We start from the raw sequence: 6,244 nt of genomic DNA, 5'->3' as shown, positions 1-6,244 counted from the left end.
TGCAGGTAGAGGGGCTTTAATTGCTCAGTCACCACTGATCTCCAAGGTTGGAAAAGGTTCTTCATCAGAGCTGTGGTTCCTCTCCAAAGCAGCTGGACTTGGGGGTGGAAGAAGTAAACCTTTCTCCTGGCTGTAATGTGCTTTCAAGGAGGCTGCAAATATGTTGGGGGATTTTTTTGTCTCCCCTGTAGAAACCTGTGAGCTAGTTGCTCAGAGAGTGGTGGAAGATGTTTCTACCAATCATTTGTGACTACCCAGGGCTCCTGTCTGCAGGTTGCCAATCCCACAGCGAGGGAGCAGGTGGGATTTGGGCTCCACTGGAGCCCCTGTGAGGGCAGGGATTCCTCTGGAGCTCTGTGGTGGGCTGGGGAGGGGGAGTGCTGGTCAGTGTATCCAAACTTCAAAGAGGAGAACTCCAGGCCTTTGCTGAAATTCTGGAGATGCAGTTGCACATTTGAGCACAGAAATGTTTATGCAACAGGGGAAACTCTGATAGGAGTACAGAAATATTTAATGGTCTTTGTTTATCATCCTTCTCCAGCAGAAAGGAGAGGGAGCAGTGTTGTTTCACAGATAAAAAGCGAGGTCTTGCTTTTTGTTAATGTTGCTGTCACTCAGCAAATACTCCACCAGAGCTGGCTGACCTGCTGCAGGAGGCTGCAAAAAGGAGCTTTTTCTTCCAGCCTGGTAGTGCACATGTTGTGGGAAAGGTGATGCTCCCAGGTGCCAGGCAAGGAATGCTGGCTGCAGCAGAGGGGCTGCAACCTAATGGCATGAAGGATGTGGTGTTGTGGCTTTGCCAGGGACAAGGATGCTCTGTGTGTGCTGGAGCAGTGTTTATCTCCGAGAGAGTTTAACTCTGTATCAGAGTTTATTGTCTGAGTGCTTTTTTTTCCTTAATTAAGGGTATTTTGTCACTTATGGCATTTTATTGATCCCTTAACCATTGCTGCCCAGTAGGGTAAGAATACAGCAAGCTTTATATCTGAAATTAAAAATATATGACAAGATTTAGGCTGTGTCAGCAGTTGCCCAGAACCAGCTCTGACTCAGATAATAATTAGTATCAAGAGGTTCATGATCATTGCTTTAATACTTTAAATATTGTGATTTGCAAACCTCTAACAGCCATTTGCAGCATGCAGGGGCTGCACAGCAATGCTGCTTGCTCAGCAAAGGATTTTTTCCAGAATTTTGGATCATGTTAGATCTGGGGTTCTCTACTATCTACAGTACTGATAACTTCAAAACCTGCTTCCCAGCTTGCCTTGGCTTTTTCACTGGAAATACATTGTGGGGGAAAAAAGGTGGTATTTAAGTTGTTTTGGTATTTGGGGAAGGGGGGAAGACATGAGATGGGTCCAAAGGAGAGGACGTGTGGCAGAGGCTCTCCTGGGCTTGCTGTCCTTGGGCCATCACTAACCCTGTGCTCTCTGCCTCCACAGGGCCCCCGGGGCGGCGAGGGAAGCCCGGCCGGCGTGGGGAACCCGGTAAGCATCACCTGCCCCGGGCACCTGGGGGTGTCATGGGGGTGTGGGAGCCTTTGGGTGATGGCACCTGCCCCCTGCAGCTGTGGAACAGGGGCTGCCCTCACCCCTCTGTGCTGGGTGTGAAGGGTTTTATTAAAAACTTCTAAAAACCAAACCAAAACTAAGTCCCAAAACCCTAAAAACCAAAAACAAATTTAAAAACCATTTAAAGGAAGAAAGCAGCCAATCAAAACAAAAAAACCAGTTCCACTCAAAGCACCCACAGCTGTTGCATCTTTTATCCATCCTTCCATTTCTCTGTGTAGCATTCAGCCTCATCGCTGCCCCAGCCAGCACTGAAGAGGGCCAGTGAAGGAGCATGGAAATAGGGAATTCCCAGCCACGCTGGATGGGAGGTGTGCACTGCCTTGGTCTCTGCGTGTGGCCATGTCCCTGTGCTGCCTGCCAGCCATGGGGTGGTGGTGTCTGCATTTGGGAGTCAGGGGTAACCAAACCTCAGCCAGCAGCCTTGGGCACTGAGCAGCAGTGAGCCCTCAGCCTGGCTGAAACCACAGAGCAGCCTTGCTGGGGGTTGCATTTGAGCTGGCTGTAATTCTGTGTCCCTGTCCCTTCAGTGCATCTGGTGAGGCCCGGGGCTGTGTCCCTGTCTCTGGAATGGAAAGGACTGCCCCTGTTTCAGCTGGGGAGAGGTGCTGTTTACATCCTGCTGCTGGAGAGGGGAGAGCTGCAGCTGGTGCTGCTCTTTCTCAGGAAAATAAACTGGGATGTGCCCAGAGAGCCAGGCAGATTTTGGGATTGCCTCACTGTGCCAGAAAGCAGCACATGAAATGGCATGTCCCAGCTCTTAGGTTCTTGGACACTGACAGAAAGAACAGGAGCCAGTGGATTTCATTTAGTGAGGAGAGTGAATTCTGTTCTCTGCTGCTCTTGCTATTGAAAATTCACAACTGGGATTTCAAAAAGGACAGCATAACTTTCTGATCACCAATATTTTAAACAATTTTTTAAACTCTGAGGAAGGGAAATTGAGTGGATATGTGCTGCACACCAGCAGCAGCACCTGAACTCATGGACTGATGGACAAGAAAGGCAGGCAGGCATTTCCCTTCACTTCCACTGCTGCTAATCCTGAGTGCATTAGGGGTTTTCTGAGATATTTTTGTTCCTGAAGCATCCAGGATTTACTCCTGGCCGAGGGGTAGGTGCTGAGGGGTGGTGGTGGATCCCAGCCAGCTTTGTTAATTTGTTTTATTTTCCCAGCAGCCGGGCTGCAGGAACAGCCACCAGACAGCTTTGATTATTTTCTTGGGTTTTTTTTAATGTCACCTAAGGGCTTTAAGGAGCACAGTGGAATACAGCATTCTACCAAGGGCAGCTGGAGAGGTCAGCCAATGGGTCTGATTTTATATGCAGGCATTTATGTAAACACTGTGCAAGATGTGTCTCTGGTCCCTACAAAAATCTGGGAGGTAACTCTGAGCTCACAAATGCCCTTAAATCTCTTCTCCCTGCTTCATGCAAAACTTTTGAAAAGCAGCAATTTCCCTCGTGCTGTGGCACATCTGCAAATGCACTTGAGCATCCCTATGATGAAGCAGAAAGCTGCCAGGGAATCAATGCAGAGCCAGCAAGAAAACAAGCATTGTAAAAGAAAAATAAATAAATAAAAAAGAAGAAATTTGTTATTGACGATAAAAAATTTCAAAACTTAGTAACAACTTTTTTAAAATGTCTGCAATTGTGGAGGAAAGTCCACTGCACACAGCCACACACTGGGGCTCAAAGGGGCTCCCCAGTGCAATCCAAGGAATGCAGTGCAGAGCCTGCACTGCCCCACTGCAGATACACAGGGAGAGGCATCCTGCTGTGTATTGCTTTTGGCTGAGCTGACTGATGTTTGTTTCTCCAGATAACTTGAATATATATTTCTATATCTGTTTGAGAACCTGACCACACATAAACTGGGCCCTTGTTCCTCCAGTACAGCTGATAAATGTGAATAAAACTTTGTTTGTGTAGCATGCTGGTGTCCATCCCCAGGGACCCTGCCTGGTTAGGGCTTCACAGCCTCCAGACAAAGGCTGTTGAAGAGCCAGAAGGCTCAGCCCTGCCAAGGGAAGTGTTTTTCTTTGGCCTTTGTTGAAATAGTCATGTTGAAAAACCTTTTCAGATTATATTGAAACTTTCAATGTATATCTTTAAGAAACAAGCAGAGAAACTGTTAAGAGACACTCCTGTCCCTTTTAATCACACTCTTTTGTTGATCTAAACCAAGACTGAATTTTGCTTTTTTCTTCTGCCATGATGGATTCAGATAAAATAAATTAATCCTACAGCTCTCTTTCTCTAAGCTAAGAATTCATCATCATGAAAACACATTGGGACAACTGCTCTCTTCCACAGATATGTGCCATACCATGAAAGATTAATTTTTAAACCATTTATGGCAAAAAAAAATTTAACCATTTAGACCATTTGGATGTGGGACAAGCCTGGCTGCACAGACTAAGGAAAAAAGCACTTGTTAAAGCAATGGGGTGAAGCCCCATTGTCCCCAGAACCTGCCCAGGGCAGGCAGTGGGTCCTGCTGGGGCCTGACCTCTGGGCTGATAGTTTATTTTGCTGTAGAGAAGCACAAAGGCAGCAAGTTTCACCCGGGAGCCCTGGAGGGCAGAGGGGGTGCTCTAAACCCCAGCCTCCTTTGGGCTTCACATCTCTGGTGGCAGCTCCAGCTCCCCGTGGTGGCACAATCGTCCCCCTGTCATCCCTTCCCTGACCTCAGACTCAAGGATCAAGTACCTGGGGAGTGCTTCGCCATCATCAGCCCAGCTGAACAAACCAGGCAGTAATTGAGTCAAATGGCTCCATCCAACCCATTTTATTTACTCTCTCTCCACCATCTGGCCCTTGGGAATCACTGCTGCAGCAGAGGAGCAGTCCCAGAGCTGAGCAGGACCACTGCAAAAGAGGCTACTTTTAAAAACCAACTTATCCCACTGTTGCTACCACAAGGCCGGAAATTCACACCTGCAGCTTCCCTGGGGATGTCACTTTGGCTGTTTGGTCTGGTCCAGCACGCCCTGAGCTCCATCCCACCCTGCCAGCACAGACACAAGGGTCCCAGCACCCTTATTCCTGCACATGATCCTCAACAGTTTCTTTTCCAGCTGGAAAAGCAAGCACAGCCTTGAAGAGTCATGTGCACCCACCCATGGAAGCGGTGTATAGAAAGAAAAACACATTTTAATGCAATTTAATGAGGGATTTTCAGCATTCTCTCACTGTGGGGTTGGAAGAAAGGTTTTGTAGCACTTGCTGTCGTGATTGACCCTGACAGCCAGCCTGCTCATCTCAGATGCAATTCCTTTTCCTTGCCAAAGGCAAAATCAGGTTTAATGTCATGTTAGCTTATTTTTCCAGTGTGATATGTCCCAGTGAGGACACAGTTCAACTGCTGGATGAGCGTTTGTGAAATAACACGGATTTTTCCAGAGACCTGGGAGGTTTTGCTTCCCCTCTTGCTGCCAGCTGGTGCTGTGTGAGCAGGATGGGGTAGGGATGCACAGCCCTCAGGGGCTTTGTGTTTATTGTTTTAAAGACTGAGCCATGCTGGGGTGTTCCTGAAGGATGGATGAACAGGATCCAGGATTTGGGAGCTTAGTTGAAGCATTGGTTCAAAGGCTTTGCACGACTGGATGGTGGGCAATGATGTTCCTGTCTCTTGGAATGTCATTCTGCTTTCTTCCCCTGGCTTGATGGTTGATCCAAACACTGATCTGAAGCTCAAAATCCTTCAAAATAAACCAGGAGACAATCCACATGATATGTTCAGCTTGGGAAGTCTCTGAGTAAGGCTCTGCTCTCCTCACATGAAGCAAGAGCTGCCCCAGGACACAAACACCCAAAGCTGATGCCTGGGGTGCTGTGCAGCACGGTTGCATCAGCTGTGCACAGCTACAGCCCACAGGGATCAACATTGGCTGCTTTGGCACAAAATTCCCTTTGCAGGTGGGCCAGAGAGGGCATTTTTTTGGATGAAGTGTTATCTCATTGGAAAATCCTGACTTGGCATAATTTCTGCCTCTGGCAGAAAAAGTTTTGTTTACAAAATGTTTTCATCTCAAAAGCAGTTTTTGGGGAAATGTGTTGAAATTTTGCTATGGGATAGAAGTCTTCTGCCCACCACCCATGATTTTTTTCTTTACATTACGCTGCAGGTGTTGCCTTAATTTGAACTTCTAACAAAGATTTAATTCAAAGGGGGTTTTTGTTTGTTTGGGTGGGCTTTTTTCTTGCACCTATGCTATTTGTGCAAATGTCCTGATTTGGAACAAGAAGGAATCTAAGGCATTTTTAAATGGAGAAAAACCAATGTGATTTCTATGCAGGGAAGGCTTATTTCTCTCCCAGCTCTATATATACTTAAAATCCCATATTTTACATATCAATATTTATGCTTTCAGACCCATTAGCCTTGTGATTGAATGGGCAAGTGTAAATACATGGTTGTTGTTATTCAGTAAGTACAGATGGGATGCTGAAAGGGGAGTAAATCACACAGCAAACTGTGTTTATTTGGGGATTTCTATTGCTACCCCTATTTCTCACTGTGAACTGCCTGTACAACCTCATACCCAAGGACTTCTTATGCTGAACTTCAGGAAAAATCTAATCTGGCTGTCAGTAATGTGCTGTCAGTAATGAGCCTCAGCTAGGAGAGCAGATTCCTGTGCCCCAGCCCCGAGGCACAGACA

General features: G+C 46.9%; 1 protein-coding gene across 1 annotated transcript in view; it reads left to right on the top strand.

The window, feature by feature from the left end:
- The first annotated feature begins 1,462 nt into the window (after positions 1–1,462).
- COL23A1 (collagen type XXIII alpha 1 chain) overlaps positions 1,463–6,244 on the top strand; it is a 49,943-nt gene continuing 45,161 nt past the window's right edge. The window contains exon 1 of the mRNA XM_039701255.1: positions 1,463–1,490. The gene's annotated coding sequence lies outside the window, so the exon portion shown is untranslated. The remainder of the gene's footprint in view (positions 1,491–6,244) is intronic.

The sequence above is a fragment of the Passer montanus genome, unplaced genomic scaffold (assembly GCF_014805655.1).
Source record: "Passer montanus isolate IOZ18808 unplaced genomic scaffold, ASM1480565v1 scaffold15, whole genome shotgun sequence".
Taxonomy (NCBI): domain Eukaryota; kingdom Metazoa; phylum Chordata; class Aves; order Passeriformes; family Passeridae; genus Passer; species Passer montanus.
The sequence above is the reverse complement of the archived record's forward strand: the minus strand, read 5'-3'. Positions and strand labels throughout refer to the sequence as shown.